The 12,151-nt window shown below is 33.7% G+C and overlaps 6 long non-coding RNA genes across 7 annotated transcripts in view; all 6 read right to left on the reverse strand.

The window, feature by feature from the left end:
• Positions 1 to 652: 652 nt before the first annotated feature.
• On the reverse strand, positions 653 to 2,401 carry LOC113308439. The gene is made up of 3 exons (XR_003339793.1): positions 2,213 to 2,401; positions 1,649 to 1,750; positions 653 to 903 (listed from the first exon to the last, which is right to left on the reverse strand). It is a non-coding gene; the product is annotated as an uncharacterized LOC113308439 (long non-coding RNA).
• A 229-nt stretch (positions 2,402 to 2,630) lies between these two features.
• LOC113308773 lies at positions 2,631 to 4,252 on the reverse strand. Its single transcript, XR_003340053.1, has 3 exons — positions 4,185 to 4,252; positions 3,621 to 3,722; positions 2,631 to 2,881 (listed from the first exon to the last, which is right to left on the reverse strand). It is a non-coding gene; the product is annotated as an uncharacterized LOC113308773 (long non-coding RNA).
• Positions 4,253 to 4,602: 350 nt separating this feature from the next.
• On the reverse strand, positions 4,603 to 6,345 carry LOC113308521. The gene is made up of 3 exons (XR_003339849.1): positions 6,157 to 6,345; positions 5,593 to 5,694; positions 4,603 to 4,853 (listed from the first exon to the last, which is right to left on the reverse strand). It is a non-coding gene; the product is annotated as an uncharacterized LOC113308521 (long non-coding RNA).
• A 229-nt stretch (positions 6,346 to 6,574) lies between these two features.
• On the reverse strand, positions 6,575 to 8,316 carry LOC113308517. The gene is made up of 3 exons (XR_003339843.1): positions 8,128 to 8,316; positions 7,564 to 7,665; positions 6,575 to 6,825 (listed from the first exon to the last, which is right to left on the reverse strand). It is a non-coding gene; the product is annotated as an uncharacterized LOC113308517 (long non-coding RNA).
• A 229-nt stretch (positions 8,317 to 8,545) lies between these two features.
• Positions 8,546 to 10,173, reverse strand: LOC113308767. Its single transcript, XR_003340050.1, has 3 exons — positions 10,106 to 10,173; positions 9,542 to 9,643; positions 8,546 to 8,796 (listed from the first exon to the last, which is right to left on the reverse strand). It is a non-coding gene; the product is annotated as an uncharacterized LOC113308767 (long non-coding RNA).
• Positions 10,174 to 10,523: 350 nt separating this feature from the next.
• The window catches only part of LOC113308279, a 2,705-nt gene continuing 1,077 nt past the window's right edge, over positions 10,524 to 12,151 (reverse strand). Inside the window, exons 1-3 of one of the 2 annotated variants that reach the window (XR_003339633.1) lie at positions 12,078 to 12,140; positions 11,514 to 11,615; positions 10,524 to 10,774 (exon numbers count right to left, since the gene is read on the reverse strand). This is a non-coding gene — a long non-coding RNA (uncharacterized LOC113308279). Of the gene's footprint in view, positions 10,775 to 11,513; positions 11,616 to 12,077; positions 12,141 to 12,151 lie in introns of those variants that run through there. The other variant, XR_003339634.1, reaches the window with a different exon arrangement.

Here is a 12,151-nt window from a genome sequence, read left to right on the forward strand (position 1 = left end):
TCTTATTAGACAACAACCATTCATAAGCTTCCTTAGCAGTCACATCACCAAACTTACTAGGCTGCCAGTTTTTTGATCTATTTAAGCCAAGATTATATTTCAGTAGTACAATACAACCTTTTATTCAAAAACAAGTCAAGATCAGCATCGATTTTGATTCCGAGTTCGATCAAGGTTCAAGTCATATCAGTTTTTTTATTGGTCCATACTCCACAGTCCACACTAAACCCCTATGTCCTATTTGTCTATTAATTTTATTAAGGGAAAATTGGAAACATGCCCCAAATTTCGATGTCCCGTTGAGAAAATGCCCCACGAAAAAAAAATTATGGGAAAATGCCCCACGATCCACTTTTCCATCCAAAAGGCGTTAAACGGTTAAAACATGCACATGTGCGCTCTTACACGTGCGAGCAAAAGACAAAATACCCCTTCGTCATGATTTCGCCGCGTGTCCTAGAATCAAGTCATGGCGGCGGATGAGAACTGGTACCCTCATGCCTTCGATACCCTCATGCCACGTGTCTAAGGAAAAGGATAAACGGTCAAGGATGAGATCTGGTTCTATTACCTAACATTACCTCTGTGTTCTGTCCAACAGTGAAGATGGAGATTTATATGAAAATTACATCCACAAAACAACGAATCAGACAAAATTTTATATAGATTCTCAAAAACCAAGTAGTTAGTTTACAAAAGAGATCCACCCATTCCCAAAAACAAGTCAAAATATTAGATGTTCATATACTCTTTACAGTAAATGGTGAATCATGAGGCATTTGAGTGCTATTTTGCTTCCTCATCAAAACCTTCCTGCGTCAGATCTTCCTAAAGACCTCATCAATCTGAATAAGCTATTGTGGCGGATCAGAACCCATCCTGCACCTTTACATATCACATATCCTGCAACAAACAGAAGTGGTTGTAAAAAACATCATAAATCTGCTCAATACAATCTTTCAGAACATCCAAAAATCTCTAAAACCTCCCAGTGAAATCTGTTTTTAATATCAATTAGCAAACCAGTATCTCATTTTGATACCCGCAAATCACAATTCATACTGAACTGGTTCTCATAACAATGACAGACACTGACAATGAATTGGTTTTAAATATCACCACAAAAATTACTGTTAGATTGTTAGGCTTGAATTACCACACATGGGATATGGACTCGAGACTGATGGCGCCAGAGCTATGGACACCAGAATATTTGAAACAATAAAGGGTGCGGGATAAATAAGCTTCATAAATCATCATCTGGTTCATAACTAACAACCACAGAAAGAAACCATCGCAAACTATAAGTTCATACTTCATAGTTAACATCTGCAAAGGGCGAGTACGGATACCTTGAACCGTAAATGCAAGACTAAGAAAATTTTAGCATGCAGTGGTGGATTTTGGTGTAATCTTAAAGTGCAAAGTAACTCTGTAAACTAAATTTGCAAAAGAAATTTATACGCAAAGAAAATGCATTTATCGATATGTTAAACTACAGGCTCTTTAACTGCATTCTTTTTCTACTAACCTTCATGATAAAGAAAAAAAATATATCCATTAAGACATGCCTATAACACTGCAACTACAGTAACTTTGGGATTTTACGAAAGAAGAAATTTCACAGAGGTGTTTAGCAACTAAATACCTGAGTCAAAATTATTAATGGTTGTCCTGCCAAATGCATTCTTGCCCTTTCCCTGCATTTTTATTACATCTACGGCTAGTATCCTTCCCTGTGAGGATAAACCTGAGTTATGAAAGCAGAAACGTCCAATTAACAACCAACAACCCAATAGGATTACATGAAGCTTATAATAGTTATGGAGAGTCAAGCATTGGCTCGCTTATTTTTTAAATCATTCAATTTCAGCAAAGTAATTCAAAAAATAAATGGGTTTCATGAACTTATGGTTTATTGTGACTTATAACTTCCATTCTTCTTCCTTTATCTTCAAACTTAACTTCAGGAAAATACCCAATTTCAGTAAACCCTATTTAAACCATAATTACATCAAATTAATCATTCAAAATCATCTAAACATGTTAATAATACATTCAATTTCATAAATAAACCCTAATTAAATACAAAACAAAAAAAGCCCTAACTTTTACGAACCCACCCTAGATATAAATTTCATTGTATCATCAATTTAATACAATTAAACATGTAGTTTGGGAAAAAACAAGGTGTGGGTTTGGTTTTACTTACTTTTCTGTACTGTATATAGCACTGATTCATTTATCTAACTTCAACTGCTCCTGTCTTCTTATTTAAATCACCAGCAAACTCGCCTCTTTCTTCTTTCATTAAAACTTCATAAACATTACACATGAACAGATGGATAAAGAAGATCACCTAGTTTTTTCTAAGAATCTCTCAATCGTCTCTCGGTGTTTCTCTCTGCTGCTTTTGTTAAAAACAGGAACTGAAGAAGAAGATGACGATGGTTGATAATAAGAAGAGAAGATTGTGATATGATACTGTATACATGTATGGTGTCTAAGGAAAAGGATAAACGGTCAAGGATGAGATCTAGTTCTATTACCTAACATTACCTCTGTGTTCTGTCCAACAGTGAAGATGGAGATTTATATGAAAATTACATCCACAAAACAACGAATCAGACAAAATTTTATATAGATTCTCAAAAACCAAGTAGTTAGTTTACAAAAGAGATCCACCCATTCCCAAAAACAAGTCAAAATATTAGATGTTCATATACTCTTTACAGTAAATGGTGAATCATGAGGCATTTGAGTGCTATTTTGCTTCCTCATCAAAACCTTCCTGCGTCAGATCTTCCTAAAGACCTCATCAATCTGAATAAGCTATTGTGGCGGATCAGAACCCATCCTGCACCTTTACATATCACATATCCTGCAACAAACAGAAGTGGTTGTAAAAAACATCATAAATCTGCTCAATACAATCTTTCAGAACATCCAAAAATCTCTAAAACCTCCCAGTGAAATCTGTTTTTAATATCAATTAGCAAACCAGTATCTCATTTTGATACCCGCAAATCACAATTCATACTGAACTGGTTCTCATAACAATGACAGACAATGAATTGGTGTAAAATATCACCACAAAAATTACTGTTAGATTGTTAGGCTTGAATTACCACACATGGGATATGGACTCGAGACTGATGGCGCCAGAGCTATGGACACCAGAATATTTGAAACAATAAAGGGTGCGGGATAAATAAGCTTCATAAATCATCATCTGGTTCATAACTAACAACCACAGAAAGAAACCATCGCAAACTATAAGTTCATACTTCATAGTTAACATCTGCAAAGGGCGAGTACGGATACCTTGAACCGTAAATGCAAGACAGAGAAAATTTTAGCATGCACTGGTGGATTTTGGTGTAATCTTAAAGTGCAAAGTAACTCTGTAAACTAAATTTGCAAAAGAAATTTATACGCAAAGAAAATGCATTTACCGATATGTTAAACTACAGGCTCTTTAACTGCATTCTTTTTCTACTAACCTTCATGATAAAGAAAAAAAATATATCCATTAAGACATGCCTATAACACTGCAACTACAGTAACTTTGGGATTTTACGAAAGAAGAAATTTCACAGAGGTGTTTAGCAACTAAATACCTGAGTCAAAATTATTAATGGTTGTCCTGCCAAATGCATTCTTGCCCTTTCCCTGCATTTTTATTACATCTACGGCTAGTATCCTTCCCTGTGAGGATAAACCTGAGTTATGAAAGCAGAAACGTCCAATTAACAACCAACAACCCAATAGGATTACATGAAGCTTATAATAGTTATGGAGAGTCAAGCATTGGCTCGCTTATTTTTTAAATCATTCAATTTCAGCAAAGTAATTCAAAAAATAAATGGGTTTCATGAACTTATGGTTTATTGTGACTTATAACTTCCATTCTTCTTCCTTTATCTTCAAACTTAACTTCAGGAAAATACCCAATTTCAGTAAACCCTATTTAAACCATAATTACATCAAATTAATCATTCAAAATCATCTAAACATGTTAATAATACATTCAATTTCATAAATAAACCCTAATTAAATACAAAACAAAAAAAGCCCTAACTTTTACGAACCCACCCTAGATATAAATTTCATTGTATCATCAATTTAATACAATTAAACATGTAGTTTGGGAAAAAACAAGGTGTGGGTTTGGTTTTACTTACTTTTCTGTACTGTATATAGCACTGATTCATTTATCTAACTTCAACTGCTCCTGTCTTCTTATTTAAATCACCAGAAAACTCGCCTCTTTCTTCTTTCATTAAAACTTCATAAACATTACACATGAACAGATGGATAAAGAAGATCACCTAGTTTTTTCTAAGAATCTCTCAATCGTCTCTCGGTGTTTCTCTCTGCTGCTTTTGTTAAAAACAGGAACTGAAGAAGAAGATGACGATGGTTGATAATAAGAAGAGAAGATTGTGATATGATACTGTATACATGTATGGTGTCTAAGGAAAAGGATAAACGGTCAAGGATGAGATCTAGTTCTATTACCTAACATTACCTCTGTGTTCTGTCCAACAGTGAAGATGGAGATTTATATGAAAATTACATCCACAAAACAACGAATCAGACAAAATTTTATATAGATTCTCAAAAACCAAGTAGTTAGTTTACAAAAGAGATCCACCCATTCCCAAAAACAAGTCAAAATATTAGATGTTCATATACTCTTTACAGTAAATGGTGAATCATGAGGCATTTGAGTGCTATTTTGCTTCCTCATCAAAACCTTCCTGCGTCAGATCTTCCTAAAGACCTCATCAATCTGAATAAGCTATTGTGGCGGATCAGAACCCATCCTGCACCTTTACATATCACATATCCTGCAACAAACAGAAGTGGTTGTAAAAAACATCATAAATCTGCTCAATACAATCTTTCAGAACATCCAAAAATCTCTAAAACCTCCCAGTGAAATCTGTTTTTAATATCAATTAGCAAACCAGTATCTCATTTTGATACCCGCAAATCACAATTCATACTGAACTGGTTCTCATAACAATGACAGACAATGAATTGGTGTAAAATATCACCACAAAAATTACTGTTAGATTGTTAGGCTTGAATTACCACACATGGGATATGGACTCGAGACTGATGGCGCCAGAGCTATGGACACCAGAATATTTGAAACAATAAAGGGTGCGGGATAAATAAGCTTCATAAATCATCATCTGGTTCATAACTAACAACCACAGAAAGAAACCATCGCAAACTATAAGTTTATACTTCATAGTTAACATCTGCAAAGGGCGAGTACGGATACCTTGAACCGTAAATGCAAGACAGAGAAAATTTTAGCATGCACTGGTGGATTTTGGTGTAATCTTAAAGTGCAAAGTAACTCTGTAAACTAAATTTGCAAAAGAAATTTATACGCAAAGAAAATGCATTTACCGATATGTTAAACTACAGGCTCTTTAACTGCATTCTTTTTCTACTAACCTTCATGATAAAGAAAAAAAATATATCCATTAAGACATGCCTATAACACTGCAACTACAGTAACTTTGGGATTTTACGAAAGAAGAAATTTCACAGAGGTGTTTAGCAACTAAATACCTGAGTCAAAATTATTAATGGTTGTCCTGCCAAATGCATTCTTGCCCTTTCCCTGCATTTTTATTACATCTACGGCTAGTATCCTTCCCTGTGAGGATAAACCTGAGTTATGAAAGCAGAAACGTCCAATTAACAACCAACAACCCAATAGGATTACATGAAGCTTATAATAGTTATGGAGAGTCAAGCATTGGCTCGCTTATTTTTTAAATCATTCAATTTCAGCAAAGTAATTCAAAAAATAAATGGGTTTCATGAACTTATGGTTTATTGTGACTTATAACTTCCATTCTTCTTCCTTTATCTTCAAACTTAACTTCAGGAAAATACCCAATTTCAGTAAACCCTATTTAAACCATAATTACATCAAATTAATCATTCAAAATCATCTAAACATGTTAATAATACATTCAATTTCATAAATAAACCCTAATTAAATACAAAACAAAAAAAGCCCTAACTTTTACGAACCCACCCTAGATATAAATTTCATTGTATCATCAATTTAATACAATTAAACATGTAGTTTGGGAAAAAACAAGGTGTGGGTTTGGTTTTACTTACTTTTCTGTACTGTATATAGCACTGATTCATTTATCTAACTTCAACTGCTCCTGTCTTCTTATTTAAATCACCAGCAAACTCGCCTCTTTCTTCTTTCATTAAAACTTCATAAACATTACACATGAACAGATGGATAAAGAAGATCACCTAGTTTTTTCTAAGAATCTCTCAATCGTCTCTCGGTGTTTCTCTCTGCTGCTTTTGTTAAAAACAGGAACTGAAGAAGAAGATGACGATGGTTGATAATAAGAAGAGAAGATTGTGATATGATACTGTATACATGTATGGTGTCTAAGGAAAAGGATAAACGGTCAAGGATGAGATCTAGTTCTATTACCTAACATTACCTCTGTGTTCTGTCCAACAGTGAAGATGGAGATTTATATGAAAATTACATCCACAAAACAACGAATCAGACAAAATTTTATATAGATTCTCAAAAACCAAGTAGTTAGTTTACAAAAGAGATCCACCCATTCCCAAAAACAAGTCAAAATATTAGATGTTCATATACTCTTTACAGTAAATGGTGAATCATGAGGCATTTGAGTGCTATTTTGCTTCCTCATCAAAACCTTCCTGCGTCAGATCTTCCTAAAGACCTCATCAATCTGAATAAGCTATTGTGGCGGATCAGAACCCATCCTGCACCTTTACATATCACATATCCTGCAACAAACAGAAGTGGTTGTAAAAAACATCATAAATCTGCTCAATACAATCTTTCAGAACATCCAAAAATCTCTAAAACCTCCCAGTGAAATCTGTTTTTAATATCAATTAGCAAACCAGTATCTCATTTTGATACCCGCAAATCACAATTCATACTGAACTGGTTCTCATAACAATGACAGACAATGAATTGGTGTAAAATATCACCACAAAAATTACTGTTAGATTGTTAGGCTTGAATTACCACACATGGGATATGGACTCGAGACTGATGGCGCCAGAGCTATGGACACCAGAATATTTGAAACAATAAAGGGTGCGGGATAAATAAGCTTCATAAATCATCATCTGGTTCATAACTAACAACCACAGAAAGAAACCATCGCAAACTATAAGTTCATACTTCATAGTTAACATCTGCAAAGGGCGAGTACGGATACCTTGAACCGTAAATGCAAGACAGAGAAAATTTTAGCATGCACTGGTGGATTTTGGTGTAATCTTAAAGTGCAAAGTAACTCTGTAAACTAAATTTGCAAAAGAAATTTATACGCAAAGAAAATGCATTTACCGATATGTTAAACTACAGGCTCTTTAACTGCATTCTTTTTCTACTAACCTTCATGATAAAGAAAAAAATATATCCATTAAGACATGCCTATAACACTGCAACTACAGTAACTTTGGGATTTTACGAAAGAAGAAATTTCACAGAGGTGTTTAGCAACTAAATACCTGAGTCAAAATTATTAATGGTTGTCCTGCCAAATGCATTCTTGCCCTTTCCCTGCATTTTTATTACATCTACGGCTAGTATCCTTCCCTGTGAGGATAAACCTGAGTTATGAAAGCAGAAACGTCCAATTAACAACCAACAACCCAATAGGATTACATGAAGCTTATAATAGTTATGGAGAGTCAAGCATTGGCTCGCTTATTTTTTAAATCATTCAATTTCAGCAAAGTAATTCAAAAAATAAATGGGTTTCATGAACTTATGGTTTATTGTGACTTATAACTTCCATTCTTCTTCCTTTATCTTCAAACTTAACTTCAGGAAAATACCCAATTTCAGTAAACCCTATTTAAACCATAATTACATCAAATTAATCATTCAAAATCATCTAAACATGTTAATAATACATTCAATTTCATAAATAAACCCTAATTAAATACAAAACAAAAAAAGCCCTAACTTTTACGAACCCACCCTAGATATAAATTTCATTGTATCATCAATTTAATACAATTAAACATGTAGTTTGGGAAAAAACAAGGTGTGGGTTTGGTTTTACTTACTTTTCTGTACTGTATATAGCACTGATTCATTTATCTAACTTCAACTGCTCCTGTCTTCTTATTTAAATCACCAGCAAACTCGCCTCTTTCTTCTTTCATTAAAACTTCATAAACATTACACATGAACAGATGGATAAAGAAGATCACCTAGTTTTTTCTAAGAATCTCTCAATCGTCTCTCGGTGTTTCTCTCTGCTGCTTTTGTTAAAAACAGGAACTGAAGAAGAAGATGACGATGGTTGATAATAAGAAGAGAAGATTGTGATATGATACTGTATACATGTATGGTGTCTAAGGAAAAGGATAAACGGTCAAGGATGAGATCTAGTTCTATTACCTAACATTACCTCTGTGTTCTGTCCAACAGTGAAGATGGAGATTTATATGAAAATTACATCCACAAAACAACGAATCAGACAAAATTTTATATAGATTCTCAAAAACCAAGTAGTTAGTTTACAAAAGAGATCCACCCATTCCCAAAAACAAGTCAAAATATTAGATGTTCATATACTCTTTACAGTAAATGGTGAATCATGAGGCATTTGAGTGCTATTTTGCTTCCTCATCAAAACCTTCCTGCGTCAGATCTTCCTAAAGACCTCATCAATCTGAATAAGCTATTGTGGCGGATCAGAACCCATCCTGCACCTTTACATATCACATATCCTGCAACAAACAGAAGTGGTTGTAAAAAACATCATAAATCTGCTCAATACAATCTTTCAGAACATCCAAAAATCTCTAAAACCTCCCAGTGAAATCTGTTTTTAATATCAATTAGCAAACCAGTATCTCATTTTGATACCCGCAAATCACAATTCATACTGAACTGGTTCTCATAACAATGACAGACACTGACAATGAATTGGTTTTAAATATCACCACAAAAATTACTGTTAGATTGTTAGGCTTGAATTACCACACATGGGATATGGACTCGAGACTGATGGCGCCAGAGCTATGGACACCAGAATATTTGAAACAATAAAGGGTGCGGGATAAATAAGCTTCATAAATCATCATCTGGTTCATAACTAACAACCACAGAAAGAAACCATCGCAAACTATAAGTTCATACTTCATAGTTAACATCTGTAAAGGGCGAGTACGGATACCTTGAACCGTAAATGCAAGACTAAGAAAATTTTAGCATGCAGTGGTGGATTTTGGTGTAATCTTAAAGTGCAAAGTAACTCTGTAAACTAAATTTGCAAAAGAAATTTATACGCAAAGAAAATGCATTTATCGATATGTTAAACTACAGGCTCTTTAACTGCATTCTTTTTCTACTAACCTTCATGATAAAGAAAAAAAATATATCCATTAAGACATGCCTATAACACTGCAACTACAGTAACTTTGGGATTTTACGAAAGAAGAAATTTCACAGAGGTGTTTAGCAACTAAATACCTGAGTCAAAATTATTAATGGTTGTCCTGCCAAATGCATTCTTGCCCTTTCCCTGCATTTTTATTACATCTACGGCTAGTATCCTTCCCTGTGAGGATAAACCTGAGTTATGAAAGCAGAAACGTCCAATTAACAACCAACAACCCAATAGGATTACATGAAGCTTATAATAGTTATGGAGAGTCAAGCATTGGCTCGCTTATTTTTTAAATCATTCAATTTCAGCAAAGTAATTCAAAAAATAAATGGGTTTCATGAACTTATGGTTTATTGTGACTTATAACTTCCATTCTTCTTCCTTTATCTTCAAACTTAACTTCAGGAAAATACCCAATTTCAGTAAACCCTATTTAAACCATAATTACATCAAATTAATCATTCAAAATCATCTAAACATGTTAATAATACATTCAATTTCATAAATAAACCCTAATTAAATACAAAACAAAAAAAGCCCTAACTTTTACGAACCCACCCTAGATATAAATTTCATTGTATCATCAATTTAATACAATTAAACATGTAGTTTGGGAAAAAACAAGGTGTGGGTTTGGTTTTACTTACTTTTCTGTACTGTATATAGCACTGATTCATTTATCTAACTTCAACTGCTCCTGTCTTCTTATTTAAATCACCAGAAAACTCGCCTCTTTCTTCTTTCATTAAAACTTCATAAACATTACACATGAACAGATGGATAAAGAAGATCACCTAGTTTTTTCTAAGAATCTCTCAATCGTCTCTCGGTGTTTCTCTCTGCTGCTTTTGTTAAAAACAGGAACTGAAGAAGAAGATGACGATGGTTGATAATAAGAAGAGAAGATTGTGATATGATACTGTATACATGTATGGTGTCTAAGGAAAAGGATAAACGGTCAAGGATGAGATCTAGTTCTATTACCTAACATTACCTCTGTGTTCTGTCCAACAGTGAAGATGGAGATTTATATGAAAATTACATCCACAAAACAACGAATCAGACAAAATTTTATATAGATTCTCAAAAACCAAGTAGTTAGTTTACAAAAGAGATCCACCCATTCCCAAAAACAAGTCAAAATATTAGATGTTCATATACTCTTTACAGTAAATGGTGAATCATGAGGCATTTGAGTGCTATTTTGCTTCCTCATCAAAACCTTCCTGCGTCAGATCTTCCTAAAGACCTCATCAATCTGAATAAGCTATTGTGGCGGATCAGAACCCATCCTGCACCTTTACATATCACATATCCTGCAACAAACAGAAGTGGTTGTAAAAAACATCATAAATCTGCTCAATACAATCTTTCAGAACATCCAAAAATCTCTAAAACCTCCCAGTGAAATCTGTTTTTAATATCAATTAGCAAACCAGTATCTCATTTTGATACCCGCAAATCACAATTCATACTGAACTGGTTCTCATAACAATGACAGACAATGAATTGGTGTAAAATATCACCACAAAAATTACTGTTAGATTGTTAGGCTTGAATTACCACACATGGGATATGGACTCGAGACTGATGGCGCCAGAGCTATGGACACCAGAATATTTGAAACAATAAAGGGTGCGGGATAAATAAGCTTCATAAATCATCATCTGGTTCATAACTAACAACCACAGAAAGAAACCATCGCAAACTATAAGTTTATACTTCATAGTTAACATCTGCAAAGGGCGAGTACGGATACCTTGAACCGTAAATGCAAGACAGAGAAAATTTTAGCATGCACTGGTGGATTTTGGTGTAATCTTAAAGTGCAAAGTAACTCTGTAAACTAAATTTGCAAAAGAAATTTATACGCAAAGAAAATGCATTTACCGATATGTTAAACTACAGGCTCTTTAACTGCATTCTTTTTCTACTAACCTTCATGATAAAGAAAAAAAATATATCCATTAAGACATGCCTATAACACTGCAACTACAGTAACTTTGGGATTTTACGAAAGAAGAAATTTCACAGAGGTGTTTAGCAACTAAATACCTGAGTCAAAATTATTAATGGTTGTCCTGCCAAATGCATTCTTGCCCTTTCCCTGCATTTTTATTACATCTACGGCTAGTATCCTTCCCTGTGAGGATAAACCTGAGTTATGAAAGCAGAAACGTCCAATTAACAACCAACAACCCAATAGGATTACATGAAGCTTATAATAGTTATGGAGAGTCAAGCATTGGCTCGCTTATTTTTTAAATCATTCAATTTCAGCAAAGTAATTCAAAAAATAAATGGGTTTCATGAACTTATGGTTTATTGTGACTTATAACTTCCATTCTTCTTCCTTTATCTTCAAACTTAACTTCAGGAAAATACCCAATTTCAGTAAACCCTATTTAAACCATAATTACATCAAATTAATCATTCAAAATCATCTAAACATGTTAATAATACATTCAATTTCATAAATAAACCCTAATTAAATACAAAACAAAAAAAGCCCTAACTTTTACGAACCCACCCTAGATATAAATTTCATTGTATCATCAATTTAATACAATTAAACATGTAGTTTGGGAAAAAACAAGGTGTGGGTTTGGTTTTACTTACTTTTCTGTACTGTATATAGCACTGATTCATTTATCTAACTTCAACTGCTCCTGTCTTCTTATTTAAATCACCAG

The sequence above is a fragment of the Papaver somniferum genome, chromosome 9 (genome assembly GCF_003573695.1).
Source record: "Papaver somniferum cultivar HN1 chromosome 9, ASM357369v1, whole genome shotgun sequence".
In the NCBI taxonomy this organism is placed as follows: domain Eukaryota; kingdom Viridiplantae; phylum Streptophyta; class Magnoliopsida; order Ranunculales; family Papaveraceae; genus Papaver; species Papaver somniferum.